At 40.3% G+C, this 16,598-nt stretch overlaps 1 long non-coding RNA gene across 1 annotated transcript in view; it reads left to right on the plus strand.

The window, feature by feature from the left end:
- Positions 1-8,489: 8,489 nt before the first annotated feature.
- LOC106886288 overlaps positions 8,490-16,598 on the plus strand; it is a 37,895-nt gene continuing 29,786 nt past the window's right edge. Inside the window, exon 1 of the long non-coding RNA XR_001411621.1 lies at positions 8,490-8,568. This is a non-coding gene — a long non-coding RNA (uncharacterized LOC106886288). The remainder of the gene's footprint in view (positions 8,569-16,598) is intronic.

Consider the following 16,598-nt stretch of genomic DNA (forward strand, 5'->3'; position numbering starts at 1 on the left):
AGATTAAGATAACAGCCCAGCAATGCAGCACTAGGGCTTGAAGCTCTATGACCATCAATGTGGTTTTAATGAATATACATATGAGCTGTTGTGGTTTGGGCACAGAAGGTTTGAGATACTTACATTCACATATACACCACCACGCTCTTCCTTCAGGTGTATGGACAATTTTTTTTTCTGTTTCTGAAGCTCTTTTGTGTCACCGGACTGCAGAATATATCTTGGAGCCAGATGCTATTCTTGACTGCTGGATTTCATAGTCAGATTGTGTTGCTAAAGATGCTTTTTAATTGACTTGGTATTTGTGCCACATACAGCATGTAATCCAACTGTTGTTTGTATCCTGGTGTACCTTAAGGTGCCCATGGAGATAAAAGCTTGTTTAATGCCCAATATGCTGGAAACTTGTATTATGAAAAAGTCTTTGCCCTGAAGTGTTTTATATTTTCAACTAATGTGATGTGAAAAACAGGAGGAAGGAAAATGGAAAGCATGGAGAAGTGAAATGAGTTTCCCAAATTCTGGCAGCTGGTTTCCAGCTTGTAATCCAGTCCCTAAGCAATGAATCACACTGCTTACCAGAGGCCAATTTGTGAAGGAATGAGCTCCTACTGGGAAGCAACAGGCTAGTACATGCCTATTGACTTCCCTGCCAGATCTTCCCTGTCTTGGCTCTGTGCTGTGCTTTACCACTCAGCACAATGTCCAAAAATGTTCACAGCATAGCTCAGAGGTAGAAATAGACTCAGAAAAACCACAGATGACCCTTTTGCGTGTATGTGTGTGTGTGTTTTGGATGCATGCATACAAACTCCTTGGGATGGCAGAATATTATAAGCAGCTACAACTAAATTTGATTAATGTCTTTCTCAAAATCCACTTTGAAAAACAGCCTCAGGTATTAAAATGATAGACACGTAGTGTTAATCAAAAAGATGCGTAATTTTAGGATACGAGAACTCAGGGCTAACTGTGCTGAGTCTAGAAGTGCTTGCTTTTTCTTGTACTCCAAGATACACTCTTATTTTAGCAATCAGACTTCGTGAACACACTGAGCTCATGTTAGGGTTTATGGTCAGATATTACTGAAGAACAGACAGTTTCTCCTTTTGAACTGAGCAAATATAGAGATATTTTCAGTTTCAAGTTCTATGTCTTTTTTAGCTATTGTGATGCTTAATAGACACTCGTTTAAAAAGATTCATTCCTGTCAATTCATAAGTGTAAGAATCCATTATCTGTGCTGTTTGCCTTCTTTCCCAGTATGATTCCTTTGTTGCATATATTACTGAATTTTTTTTTTGAGTGAAAACATCAAAACTGTGTTTATGCCAAATGCTCTCAAGTTCTGAATCCTGCATTCTGTGGACTGTAGGATGTGCCACTCTGTTGTTTTGTACGTTTCTCCCCCTGACAATTTTATTTAAAAATAGCTAGAGAGAAACAGACGACAGCCTAAAAAAAATGTCCACACTGTATCATGTCCCCTCCTCCAGCCCTGAGTCTCTTGTTCTAGCAGAACTCCTTTGCTTTTCTGTCTGATTCACACAAATCTACCTTCAGAATTTTTCAAACATTGCAGTGCATTAAACACTACAGCAGATGGTGCTTTTTGACGATGCCTTTCTACATGAAGCAACATTTTGTAGTGTATGCTGCATTATCAAAAAATCAAACATGTAATTATGCAAATATGTATGCCTTTATAATAATCAAGTTTTATTGTAAATGGTTGATGCACATCAATTTGATCCTGTAGTGCTGCTTTAAGTGCAGTTTAAGTGGCTTTTCAGTGTACCCAGAGGCAACACAAATGCATCTCTGGAATATTAATAAAATCCTGAATCTTTGAGACACCAACTGGTACAGCATTGCTTATACTGATTGAAACTAAATGCTAATCCTTTCCTTTATTTAAAAAAAAATAATCCCCTTTGTTATTTAAAACACTGATATTAGTGCGATATGAAGGGCCATTTTATTTTAAATTGTATTGTAATGTAGTTGTTAAAATAATGCCTAATCATACTATATTCAGATTCCACAATGTAAATTTGATGAGACAAGAATCCAATCATGTTACAGCCATGAATGCAGAGATCTATGTTAATATGTCCAGTTTTTCTGATTCTGTAAATTTATTAAGGAAATATCTGTTTTCACGTTTCAATCCTGAATGCTCGAGCTTCCAAGTAACTGATTCCTGAGTGCTCACTGGACGTGGTTTTACTTGTGAAACTCAATAAGCTAAATACTCATGGAAAAAAAAAAATCAGCAAGAATTTTGACATCCGTAATGAAGTGTAAACTTTATTACTGATCTGATCCTGGCTTTTATACGTTGGTTAACTTCATTGGTCTAATGACAGCCATCTCTCTGAATGCACACATACACATTCTGCTGCGGTTTGAGTTAGCAGATGGGCTGTGGATACAGATAAACCAAGAGTGTAAATTATGTTTTGCCTGTTTGTTCCTCCTGTTCCAAAAGGCAGCAAAAAAAGAGGAGATTGCATTGCTCGTGGAGACAAGGCAGTAGGTGTGTCATGTTCCCCTTATCGGTTCTAATAGGCTAGATGTTTATTTTGGGGGGTTGCTATAAACAGAGGTTCTGTTAAACTGAACTCTGATTGAGAAGGTAAAGACATGTGTGAGCTTCTGTCCTCACGCTGCCTGCGCTTTCACCAGAACTAATTTCCTGTAAACTTTGCGAAGTTTTATAAATTGGGCTTTTGCTCTGTAAAATTTTTGCTTTCATTTTGGATCCCTGTTTTCAATTTGCCTTCTTCACCATCTCTCCCCCTGCCGTTTTTGTTTCATGCCGCTCTTTCTGTCTCTTTGCCCTTTTTCCTTCCTCTGACTCCTTGCGCTGCTAATTTTTAGCTTCCTCTCTGTGTTTGTGTGTTAACCCCCTCCATTTTTTCCCCTCACAGATTTTGCCTTCTCTGTCAGCCTTCTGCTCCTCAGATTTTTTTCCAAATGTTTCTCTCAGTTTCCCCATTTGGCTCCTTAGTCCTTCCACACACGTGTATTTCCTCGCTCCTGTTCTGCTTTCCACGTTCCCCTTCCAGGTTTTACTCTGTCTGTCTTCTGTGTTTATCTTTTTTATTTTCTCCCTGCTTTTCCCAATTCAGATTAGTTTAAAATACTGCAGGAAAAGCTGCTCTTGTGAAATTTAATCCAGATTACTTTCGGAGCAGCTGCTGCCCTGGTGTTTCCAATACTGAATCAAATCTGAGCTTAGGGGACAGGAGGTCCTTAAAGGATCAAAACTCGGCTTCAGAATACTACCCAAAATACTGGCAAGCAGAACATGAATGTAAAACCACAGTTGATAGTATCTGAAACCTCTTCCCACAGTTTTGACATGATCTAGTATTTTAAGGGTGGTGTTTGTTTTTTTCCTGAATGAAGGGATTTCTCTCTCCTTATTTAGCATTCTTGTAACACTGAAACAGGGAAGAGACATCGCACATCTTGAGAAGGCACTAGGGCCCCTAAAATTTATGGTAAATTTTGCTAAATTTCTTAACATATAAAACCACATAAACACTAATTCTTGAAAAGCTATTGCAATAAAATTCTGGGTCAATGAACTACCTTCCCTCACCGAGAAAGACAGTTACTTACAGTAAGTAACCAGAGATGCTGAAAACCAACTAAGAGATTTTTCTGAACTGAAAAAAGCTCTTCAGGAGCTCCAAATTAACAGAAGCATTTTCATAAAATTATGAAAATGAAATATATAGAGAAAAAAATTTGTAAAAGTAAACAACTATTGCCTTCAGGTGTTGCAACTTTAATCTCATGTGTGCCAACCTGAAAGTAAAATTGGTTAGCAATAAAAATGAAACTTACTGACTTGCTGCTTTTATCAGCTGTGAATGCTGTGAACGTTGTTTATTTTTTACCCTATAGTTTGTCTCATTAACTTAAATGACATATGTGGTGAAGTTACTTGGGTTTTGAAAAGTATACCTTCTAAACAATAGTAGCCATTTAAATATAAATCCTGTATATCTGTGGCACTGAACCAAAGAAGCTGCCCGAGTTAACTTATTTGATTATTCACAGAAGAAAACCATCCGGATTTTTGAAGCTGGGTGAGCAAATGGTTTTTATCAGTTCCATAAATCTGTTTATATATGAAAAATCTATAAGTACTATTAGCTTTTGATTGCATTTAATATTCAGAAACCAAACAATACCCTGCTCTGCTTCTGATTTTTATTTCAGTTGCATGCTGTTTTCAAGCTTAATTTAAACACAATAATAACAAAATCTAAATTCAGTGCTTTGATTTCATTTGCAAAGCCACCTCACACTTTGGGAGATTTTTTTCTTAAAGGTTCTATGTCAGGGAATGATCCAGACATGCTTTGCTGGAGTCTTAATTATAAGATCATAGTATTTTAATGTGATTTTGCACTGTTTTAAAAAAAGAAAATAGAGATGAAACTATAATTTCATAAGTGGCAGTTTAAAATATATTACTGAAGATCTGTAGACTTATAAGCAAAATGTAAAAAAATCTGAAAAATTATTCTTAATGAGTAAAGTTTGAGAGAGATATATATTTACAAAATATTAAAAAATAGGAAATATTCTCTCTTTAATGAAAAGATTGAAACTCGTGGTCAATTAATAGAGTATTTCATAAGATGTCTGACTTTCTAGGCTGCATTGGTCACATAACAGCAAAAAAACCATGAAGAGAAGAAAGCTCAGTAATTGCCTGGTGTTTTGTTCTATAAGTGCAAACATACCATTACTGGTGTGGCTGGCAATTTCATAGACATTCTGAGGCCAGCAAAGGAGCTTGGTTCAGGCACAAGTAATTCACTTCTAGCTTAAATCCGATGGTGTATAGGTTGTCCATATCTTTTGGTTTATTTTCTAATGTGTTTCCAGACTTTATCCTCTGCTCTACCTACTCTGGTGGTCTATACTGGACTGCACTCACCTCACAGTTACAGATCTTGAAAAGAGTTTGAACAAGGTTTTAATGTGCTTAGAGGTTTTGGCTTAAGCCAAAACCCTTAAAAGCCACCATTCCCTGCTTGGCCCAGTGCAAAATCAGTTCGTAACTTTAGGGTGAGGGTATCTGGTATCTCTCCAGTGAATTCTTCTCAACAAGTTCAGTTGCTGAATTGCTCACAAGATCTTCAAATGAACATCCGTTCTCATAACCGTTTCTTCTGGTGGGCTGAAATGCTTTAGGTCTGACCATTTATGAATATATTTACTCTTTTGGGGATAACTTATCTGAATTCAAAGAGGAAGCTGTGTCAGTGCAGGTGTTTTTATGTGAAGGTGGCAGGCTCAGTGACTGCACTGAAAATAAATCTATTATAATGCTCTTTAGAGGAAAGATAGACACTGTTTATGTTATGTTTTTTTAATGAATCCTACTAACTCCCACCCCTTACCATTTTTCTCTTCCTTTAAATTTCCCCACAAAGAAATTTAAGTGTTAAATTTAACAGAGATTAAAGTTAAGAGAAATTGAAATTTTCTCCATGGAGAAGTTTAAGTACAGGAATACATTGCTTTGTACTGATTACTTTTATTCTTATTTTTATATATTATTTACAGGTGCATCGTCGCAAATATTGTCATTAAAATGCTCTCTATGAAAACACAAATAGAACCATTTTCTCCTCCTGCAGTTTTCCAGTAAATTTGTCTACTGGTGGAAGCCCAGATGCTGTCCTCTGCTGCATGTTCGTTGGACTTGCGGCATGACATGAAGGTCTGGAGCCCTGGTTTAAGTCCCAGATGTGGAAGCTGTCCTTGCAAGGCAGACCCAGGCTCAGTGCACTCCTCTCTCTAGTCCCAGAGGCTCCAGCTTGGCTCAGCCACCTAGACTACGGATAGAAGAACTTCTCCTAGACTCAAGAATTTGGTCAGTGCCCTTCAGGTGGTATGGCCAGGGTTATGGCATCATCTGGATTGGTAAAAAAGCAAGAAAGAAGGCTTTTGTGAACACTTCATCTATGTCATTGGGTCGTCCCTCCCCCAATTTTTCTCTTCTTTCCTCCTGGGGAGATAGTAGAGGACTGTATCTTATGATTTATGGGAGAAATTGCAACTTCTCCATGCACCTCAACTACTAAGGAAATCAGTAAACCAAATTTATAGGAGCTAGTTAAATAGTCCTGAGACAACTTCTGCTCCAGGCTGTGCTCAGGAATAAGTGCACTTCCTTAGTAGGATAGTAATCCCGCAATTTTCTTGTAAGAGCAAACTTCTGAGATCTGCATAGTCCTGGTGAGAGCCATGGCTGAACTTGCCATGACATTTTGCCCATGTGGAGAAAACTGTAGCATCTGGGTTTCTTTTATTACAATTAGAGCAGTTTCTTGAGAATTTTTTAACAAAATAGTTTTCCAAAAGAAAATCGTTGAAACCGAAGTTCCTCTCACACATATCCCAGAACAGCCAGCTGCCCGGTGGCTGGTGTAATCCAGACATGGTTACTCCAATCACAAATGGATGGCTCTCCTGGCTACTGAGGAATAAGTCTCTCTTAGCTTTTTGAAATATTACACCAAAAGTGACTTTGCTTCTCAATATAGCTCTGAAACTATTGCAGTATCCTGTGGAACAGAATTCCTGTTTGCAGACTAGTCCAGTGTCTGGATTTTCTTCAGACCCTGAAATTCTGATGAAATTTCTAAACGTGTTTGCTGCTATGTTCTTAAAAAAAAATTAGGCCAAATTTCAAGAAAATTTCCATTGCAGCTTTGTTCAGGAAGGACCTATGCTTCTGGAAAGCAGTGCTACAGTGATTCTTTGGCAGACTCTCACTTTGCCTCTTCAGGTTTTAACTTTGAATTTGGCAGGAGAGTTTTTTTGTCCTGGTTCCAAGTGAAATGGGACCTGTGTGGTTGAGCTGTTTTTCTTTGCTCCTCTTTTCCAGCACCTTCTCTCAGATAACTGCTGAGCCAGTTGACCAATTTCTATCAAGTTTGATGGAGAGAGCTGCAAAGAGACATGAAGTTTAGGAAGAAAACAGGTACTTGAGCATGTCCAAGGGACCCAAATCAGTGCTTTTACCAGAGAAACATGATCCACAAGCCAGGAGCCAGCTCATCAGTCAGCCCCTGGACCCTGCACCAGCCTCAGCAGAGGCTGCTATCTGACTAGCAGAGAGGTCAGGGAGGGATCCTTTGGGGCATTGACATCTCAAGGACACAGGGGAGACCAGGGGACAATAGCACAGCATGGTGTGTTTTTGAGGATTTACAGTGAGATATTGCTCAGGAGCAACTTGTTAGCTTGTACTTGGGTCTTGTGCTTGTGCTTGCAGTGTGATGGCAGCTATGTAATATACTTTACAAGAGGTCCAAAGAACATACCTACCTTGGGGTGGTGAAGTTAGCCAGAACTGACAATCAAATGTTAAATAATTAAATTGTTTTAGCTATTAATTGTAAGTGAATGTTGTTTTTAATTGCACTTCAATAATGCCATGCCCTTTATAACCAAAATTAATGTTTTCTGTCTCTCTATTTTTGAAGTACATGTCAGTTTAATTAAACTATTAATGGTAGACAGATTTTTAAGTACTTTATATTCTTCATTAAATTGTATCTGTTCAACAAGCATAAACAGGAAAATAGACTCAGAAGCAGATTCACGTTCTGCCTGATAAATCATTCATCATCAGATAAGATGATGAGGCACGCTTGTTTTTCTGTAGGCTCACAATGATAAACAAATCCACTTTTATATTATAATATTTATTGAGTTCATAGAAAAATAAACAAGACTGTTCACTTTTAATATTAACAGCAGGCCTGAAATCGGTTGTTTGCGTTTATGACTGGTCAGTGAATGGAAAGCAATATCTTGACGGTCTGGGGGTCAATGTTACTTCATTTTGTCTCAGGTGCTTGTTAGCAGAATATTTCTCTGGTCTAAGACATAGTTCTTTCAGGGCCATTCAACTGCATTAATGATGAATATTTCTACTGTTCCTGCAGTGCTTCCTAATTGTGTCTGGAAAGAATTAAAATATCTTTTGATTTGGCAGAAATGATATATTTATAAAGCAAATGTTGAGTAAGTCTCAGTCCTTGTAGGATCTATTGCAGGAAGGCTGATGAAAACAGTTTTTTGAAGATTGTACCAGACAGAATTATGGCAAGGTCATTTCTTCTCTGGTGGTAAAGTCTGCAAATCCTAATGGGCTGTTAATGGGCTAACAGGCAGAAATTAGGAAACACTGCAGCAACTGCTCATGATACATTCCTGTGCATATTATACAGGCAGACAAAGATGTAACTGGTTATAATAGAGACAACAATGTCCTTCCTTTGTGTGGCAGATCAATCAATAGCCAGGCATGTGATCTTGTTCACTATTATGTTAGTAATGAAACCTTCTTGTGATGTGACAACTGTGGAATAACATTTGGTCACAAAGCTGGTGTTAACAAGCACAACTGGCACTCTGGTAATTAGACTGATTTCTGGTCTACTTTCACAGATTGTCGATAAATGCAGTAAACAACAGGCTGCTTTCTTTCAGAACAAGTGATATGAAGTCATCATCCATTTGGTGGTATGTACCGTGCTCTCCTTCATTTTTTATCAGACTGTGGCAAGGTGGGGATGTGCATATATTACTTTATAAAATCATGTTTTGCAATAGAAACTTTGCATGCATTGTTCAATGATCACCTAATTAACCTCAGACTTTTTTCTCTTGGAAAGAATGCTAATTTTTCAGTTCCAGGTAGGCGGTTAGATGGAGATGTTCTTCCTCAAATTTCCAATATTCTCCCCTCTGATAAAGCTGTGTCTGCTATGGACTGCCATTAATATTGTTTGAGAATAAACTGAAATCTTAGAAGCCATAGATTATCTTTGGCTTTAAAGGCCAAGAATATAGATCGCACACAATTGTAATATAATTTGTTACATTAAACAAAATAAATAAATTCAGCCACGGTTGTGCTAGCCAGCTTTTCCATCACCAGTTTAGGACTGTTATGTCAAACTTCATTTACTGCGTTTTGCTCTTCCCATAGGCCTGCAACAGCGATAAACTGCCCTGTAGCTTGGTATTTTCACATGTGGGAGCGAGAGCTCCTTCCCTAGGTCCTATACCTCCTCTGAGCCCACAGCCAGGCTCCTCCCATCGGAAAATGCGGGAGTGCTGTAGTTCTGCCTCCTCCCCTCCCAAACCAGATGAATCAAGTCAACTGAAACATATCCGTGAGAGCTGCTCAGTTTATTTTGCATTGGCTACATGGCAGAGCCGACGTAACTTGTATAGAAGCATAGAATTGGTTTGGTTGGAAGAGACCTTAAAGATCACCAAGTCCAACCACTGACCTACCACTGCCAAGTTACCACTAAACCATGTCCCTCAGCACTACATCTACATGTCTTTTAAATATCTCCAGGGATGGCAACTCAACTGCTTCCCTGGGCAGCCTTTTCCAATGCTTGACAACCCTTTCAATGAAGAATGTTTTCCTAATATCCAATCTAAACCTCCCCTGACACGACTTGAGGCCATTTCTTCATTTTCTAAAAGCAGGGTCAGCTGTGAGGCCAGACCCGGTTGCTCAGAGTTTCGTCTGGTCTGCTCTTGTGAACTTCCAAGGATGGAGATGACACAGCATCTCTGAGACCCTGCTCCGCTGCTGTTCCCCTACCCAGAAATCACACTTAAAGTATGCATCTTTTCACTAGTTTCTTCAGTTCCAACATGATTTTGTTTGGAGTCAGTGCTTCTCAGAGCTACACATAGATCTCTATGGCTAAACCTATTGATAAAAGGCTCAAATTTGCTGCTGATGCAGCACTGAGACTGCATTCACTTGTCAATGGGAGACAATAAGCAATGAATCTTTTTTTGCTGTAGGAAGTCTTAGTTCCTAGAAGAGGCTGTGTTCAAGCACCACTAGCTGCAGCAGGTAACAAGAATGATCATGTCGTGGTCTGATGGTTGGTCAGAGCATGTGTGAAAGCATCACAGGTTTGGAGAAATAACCTATGCAGTTGGAAGGTAGCTGAAGAAATTAGATGTTTTGCCATTTGTATCATTTAGGCTCTGCTGTTTTGAGGAGATTTTACCACATAAATGACTTTGTCAAAGAATGGCACTGTAGAGTGTTTCCAGGTATGTGGCTGGAAAATCTTAGCCATAGCTGCATGCATTTCGACATTCTCGGTGCGCTGTCTGTAGAAAAGGGTTTTCTCAGGAAGGAACAGTGTTCTTCCTTCTTAAGGTTATATTTCACATTCTAAATTGATTTCTTTGGTAAGATTGAATAAATTCTAGTTCACTAGCTTTGATTTTTAAACAAATGGAAGGAACAGAGTACAGTACAGCTAGTGACAGAGAAGTTGCCTTGGCATTCTATGTTTATTTGCCATCAGTTACTTCCATATTAAATTGTTGCATTTACAAGCTAGTATAATTTTTTTTCTAAGTGCCTGCTGCTGTGTCTAGTTGTGGAAAATGAAGCTCAGTTGTTTATGACCTGCACTGCACTCCATCACTAACCTTCAGCAAATGTACAGGTTCTGAAATGAGAATAAAGCATCGCTGGTGCTAACACAGCATGAGGCAAAGTATAATGCATATTTCTGTGGCACACCTGTGCTGGCTTTCCCTTGCTTATTGTGATAAAAGTTGGCTTTGCTAGCAGGCAAAATGGGTATAGCTTAAGGGGTCAGTCTTCTCTGATTGGCATACCTGGTTCCCATTACCATTAGTAAGTAAAATTGACGTATATTGACAAGAGAGCAGATGCTTGAGGAAGTAGATAAGTGCAGGAACAAGGTGACATTATTATAGTCACTTTTCTGGCCATGGCAGGTCTTGAACAGCCATATCATTGAACTTTGAGACTCTCTAAGTATAAAGATTGCATAACATGTTTGTATTACTTAATAGCTGGCAAAAATCTAGTGAGGAAGAACAGATCTGGTCTTGACTTTTGAGAGAACAAGGTGCCAGCTTCTCCCCACACTGTGCTTGTTAGGCCTGTCCTCAGTAAAACACCTTTCGACATCCTTCCTACACTCTTAACAGCTATTGTCCAGTTTTTTTCTTGCCTGTGGAAATGATTAGTTAAAAATTCATTAAGAAGGAAGCTTTGTCACTATCTAGAGACCTCAGATTTTTTTTGCACCTTTTCAGTCTGGTTTTGAAGGCTGTAGATACATGAAAGAAGGTGGGCGGGAGAAGAAGGATGATCACTGGTTTTCTTCTGGCAACAGACAGAGGTGTGGTGTCTCTGGGATCTCCAGCAGCCTTTTGTGTCACAGCCTGTGCAGTCTGAACCTGCTGTCAGGGGAGGTTGGTCAGTGATGGCTGGAGGGAAGGGGTCAGCTCTCGCTGAAAAAGCAAAGGTGGCAAGCATTTCCCCAGAGTTTAGTTTAGGTAAATACACTTAATTCTCTGGATGCTTTCCTTCAGACATACAATATATGTCTCTTTCCAGTTTCTCACTGAGAGTTAGAACCTGAATTTCTAACTTGACTGGATAAGGCAACTAGCCAGAGGAAATAAGAGATCAGCCAAGGAAGTTTCTAGACTAGGTTTACTGGGGAGCCTCAGGTTCCTTCTGGCTTTTCGGGCTGCAGCAGTAGCCAAGAACATTTATTCCTATTTCCACTTGGCAAAGAAGATTTTTTTTTTTCTTTTTATTTTTTTCCTCCCTCTTTTTCTTTCAGATATGGGCTTCATAGCAATTACTTCTTTTCTGTCTTTCCCAAATTCAATTACTGAAAAGCTAGTTTTTGGATGCCTTTAGCTAATATTGAGTGTCCATTTATGACAGCTAGACACAGATATGACATGTAACAGCTTTTTGGTTCAGGGGCAAACTGAACCCAACCCAGCTGAACCTGAATCAGACAGTTTAATAAGTTTTTTACAAAGTTAGAAAAAAAAAAAGGTATTTTTATTCTACATCCAAAGCAAAAAGCTTAAGTATTTGATGATTTTTTTCCCTCTTTTTTTTTTAGTAGGTATTTTTTTACAATCATAGCACATTTTCATTTCATAACTTTAAAGTTATTTTTAGAAGAAAAACTACTTTGGAACCTCGCTTTTAAAATGCTGAAAAATGTTTCAACATTAAAAAATTAAATAAAATCCCTCCTGCTTTTCCAGCCAGAGCTGTGTCCTGTACTCAGCCCAGTAACAGGCATTTTCTCCATTCCCCTGTAACTCAGTTTGCCAGTGGAGGCAGCCCTGCGGGGCTGGGGGCTGTGTAGCCCTGCCTGGAGATGGTGGTCAGTGCCAGACGCTGCCGTAAGCGCCATTGGTGCTCTGCTCTGTCCTACACATGTTACTGCTGTGCTCCACAGACTCGCTAAATTGATTTCAATCATTTTCCAGGCTCACCTCAATGTGCTGCATTTGTGTCTATGAAGCAGCTGTGATTACAGTCTAGGCAGGGCATGATTAAAGAAGAGGTACTTAGGCCTACAGCTCCTCCAGTGATTTTATCAGAATCTAACCTCTTTATTTAAAAATGTATCTGTAAAGACAAATTTAGTTAAGCATACCTAACGTCTGCATAAATACGTAGCTAGGCTGAATCAGAGCAGCACAGAGGGCTGATGGTCCCGCGTGTGTTCGTTGTGTGCTAAACCTGAGGCTGCATTGACAGACCTGAGCACGCAGGAAGGACCACCACTGCTGCTGCCCTCCAGGGAGGACCACCACCATGCTGCAGTGCCTTGCACAGGGCCACATGCTGCTGCTCTCCTAAGCCATGGGAGGTGATCCTGCTGACCCTCCTACTCCGGCACTGTGTGACTGTGACCCTTGCCTAGACACATTGCATCCTACCTTCCTGTTGCCCAGATGAGTTTTGTGAACTTCTGGGAAAATTCAAAGTCTGGTTACTTTTTCAGTGTTGCTGCTGGGGAGATGGCTTCCTGACACATTTGAGATCCTTTATCATTTGGAAACTTTGAGGCAATTTAGTTAATGTTTTAATTTTTGTTGGATTTATAATTGTTGTCATGTGTCAAGAGGTCAGTTTAGACAGCTTGGCAAGCTGGAAAATCTAGCAACAAATCCAATCAAGTGAATATCCTTTCATTTCAATGGCTTTTCCTCTCCTTGTTTCAAGCCCAGAAGGAGGCCTTAAAGTTGATGAGAAGATAAATTCAATTATACTTAAAGCTGACTTTGGCTCTTAGCTCTCATACTACCTTTCCCCATCTTTGCCATCCATCCTATTGCAATCGTTTAAATTTGCCCCAATAGTAGTTTGCCTATTAGCTTTGCTAATGAATTTACTAGTGCAAAAGACCACTTGCAGGGCTGTCCTAAACATAATGAATGTAATTATTTAGCACAAAACCAGGGCAGCATCTTTTTTTCTCTTGACAAGAATAATTCTTTATTCTCTCATTAGCTGTGTGCCTTGGTCTCAGTAAACTAGTTATTGACCTGCTCATTTAAGGAGCTTCACTCTAAATGCTTCTTCCCTTATTTAACTCAGACAAGTTCCTATAATTTCCCCTCGCCATGCAGTGCTAGCCGGTAAAATGTAACCATTGTTCATTTGTTGTGAAGAGAGCTGGAAGACAGGAAGCTATTCTTAGATGGATGCTCAGCCTCCTGAGCCCTGCTTGCTTGTCCCTGGTTATAATGGATACAAAACTGTATGGGGCTTAGTAGACATCATGTAAACTCTATAGGAAATCTGAGCCAATGAATCATGGAGACAGACCCCTACTGAGCATTGTGTGTCTGAACAGACTGCAAATAGATAGAAATGCAGCTTAAGCAAGTAGCTTTCATATGACAAGAATGCATAAATTAGAAATGAATTGAGACTATCTGTTGTTTTAAGGCAGTTGGATTTTTACTTTCTGTACAATTTCCCTGTTGTAAAAAATCACTAATTACTCAGACTACACTGAAGACTGATGCAGGGTTTTTGCATGTGCATAATTTTTGTCTCTCTTCAAACATTCTGCACTGGATTGTGCTGGCTCAGCTTGGCAATGCCATCCCACGCTGCCTCGCTGGCAGCTGTACAGCTACCCCATCCCATCCAGTGGTGTCTTCTGGGGCATCCTTGGAGACTCCCACCTGTAATGGAAGCAAGGATGAGGAGAGGGTAAAATCCCAAGACCCAGCCTTTCCTCAGCCCCATGGTAACAGCCTCATCTGAGAAAGGGGGTTTTACTTAGAGATTCAACAGGCTCCTCTGAGAGGGATGCTCCCTCACTGCATCCATGGTCTGCAGGATGGACCAAGCAACACTGACAAAGTACATCTCCTGCTGACCACGCATTACCGCTCTCCGCTCAGTGACAGCAGAGTGGAAGTCAACCACCCCAGAAGCAGTAACCGGTTTTGCCTGCAGCAGCATCATAGACCAAAGGCCAGGAGTGGTAAGTTTTTGTCCTCTCCCCTGGTGTAAGCTCAGCTGCCGGCTGTGAAAGGGGTTTGGTACATATCTGTTTAAGGCAGTACCATGGCTTGTAATAGAAATAGTTTGGCCAGCAGGACTAAGGAAATGATTGTCCTGCTGTACTCAGTATTGGTGAGGCAGCACCTTGAATATTGTGTTCAGTTTTGGGCCCCACACTACAGGAAAGACAGGTACTGGAGCACATCCAAAGAAGAACAATGAATCTGGTGAAGGATCTAGAGCACAAGTCTTATGAGGAACGGCTGAGGGAACTGGGGCTGTTTAGCCTGGAGAAAAGGAGGCTGAGGGGAGACCTTATCGCTCTCTACAACTACCTGAAAGGAGGGTGTAGAGAGGCGGGGGTTGGTAGCAGGTGATATGACAAGAGGAAATGGCCTCAAGTCATGTCAGGGGAGGTTTAGATTGGATATTAGGAAAAAATTCTTCACTGAAAGGGTTGTCAAGCATTGGAACAGGCTGCCCAGGGAAGCGGTTGAGTTGCCATCCCTGGAGGTATTTAAATGATGTGTAGATGTAGTGCCGAGGGACATGGTTTAGTGGTAACTTGGCAGTGTTAGGTTAATGGTTGGACTTGGTGTTCTTAAAGGTCTCTTCTAACCAAAATGATTCTATGGTTCTGTGATTCTGTGTTGACTGTAACTGCCCTTATGCCTCCTGCACAGAGTGCAGGGTAACGGTGCTCTCAGGTCTCAGAAAGTGTGGTCAGGTGCTTGCATTTGCAGAAGGGCTGGTACTTGCTATGGCCTCATCATCAGCAGAAATAATCTCTGCTCTGGAGCAGATGATGTGCTGGGGGGTCTGGGAACAAAGCGCTACTGGGTTCAAGGGCTGGCAAATGAGGTTTCATGCAATGGTTGACCGCAGTTCTGTTGCTTGTTTTTTGATTGTTTTCTGGCTTGCCTTTTTTTGTTAACTTTGCCATTTTCTAAGTTGAAATATCCTGCCTATAATTGTTCACAGATTGTGATAATAGACTGTGGGCAGATGGTCCATAGTCTGTGGTCCAGCAATTGTATGAAACAGACAGATAGCAGCCTTCCGTTGTGTTTATAAATACTGGTGCCGCAGAGTTGCTGTTTCCCATGGCCCAGTATGGGCCACATCACCTCCTGCTGTTGTGATCTAGGTTTTTCACTGAGTCATTTGTGCCAGAAGTCTGCAGGAGGTCCTTTGGCTATATATAGTCTGTATGGCCTCTGATAGGTCTCCAGATGGGACATAAGACCAGCATCACCTCACTTTTGTCTGGGGAGGCAAAGGGGATTTTCATCTTTTCAGGTGGGAAGAAGATGAAATCTGAGTGACTCAGCTAAGGATGGAGCAGTGGGGAACAGCCAGGACAGCTGAGAGACTGAGTCTGGAGGGCTGAAGCCCTGCAGTGGGGGCAGGCTGGGACATGAAGGGGCTATGCCAGCAGGCAACCTTTCAGGCTTGGTGTCCCCTGGACACCTCACCTTGTTCAGCACCTCTCCTGGTGTTATTGCTGTGCTTGCCATTGCCCCACCTGAAATGCAGTTCAGCTTCACATGAAGCACTTGCCAGGTCCCACAGTTCCCAGCCTCTGTGGTCTGGGTAGCTGCTCCAGGGTGGCAGTCAGGAGTGTGGACCACCCCGTGTACACCTGGCTGCTGTGTCGGTGCTGTGCTAACTGTAATAAATCTCTGGGAATGTGGCTTGCACAACATAATATAAAAAAGCATCAGATTTTGTTTTAGAAGTTAATATAAATTCCAGACTTACCCAGTGCAGAAAGTCAGTACAAGGTATTCATATTTAAGAAAGAAATACAAGGTACTGTATTTTAGCTGCCTGATTTTATCGAAATTATTCTTTAAAATCTAATGGTTTTTATGGAAAAAGCTTTTAGGGTAAGTATTTGATATGAGGCAGCTTACTTTCAAGGTGTTTTTCCATTTCTCCTATGTAGATTCAGAAGAATAAATGCGTTATTTTAAGCTAGCATTTGTCTGTTTGAATGTAATTGTGCTGCAAAAACTTAGCAATAAACACCTTCACCTTAGGGAAAGCTGGTTAACGTTTTCATTGCATTTTTATGTTTGAATAATGATGCTTTAATATATCTTTATCTTGACTGTAATTCCCACTCTCCTTATAAGAGTAACTTGGCTTGACAGTGCATGAATTCTAAACTAAAAATGAGACAAATTAG

This window comes from Calidris pugnax, unplaced genomic scaffold, assembly GCF_001431845.1.
Source record: "Calidris pugnax isolate Ruff unplaced genomic scaffold, ASM143184v1 scaffold18, whole genome shotgun sequence".
Classification (NCBI taxonomy): domain Eukaryota; kingdom Metazoa; phylum Chordata; class Aves; order Charadriiformes; family Scolopacidae; genus Calidris; species Calidris pugnax.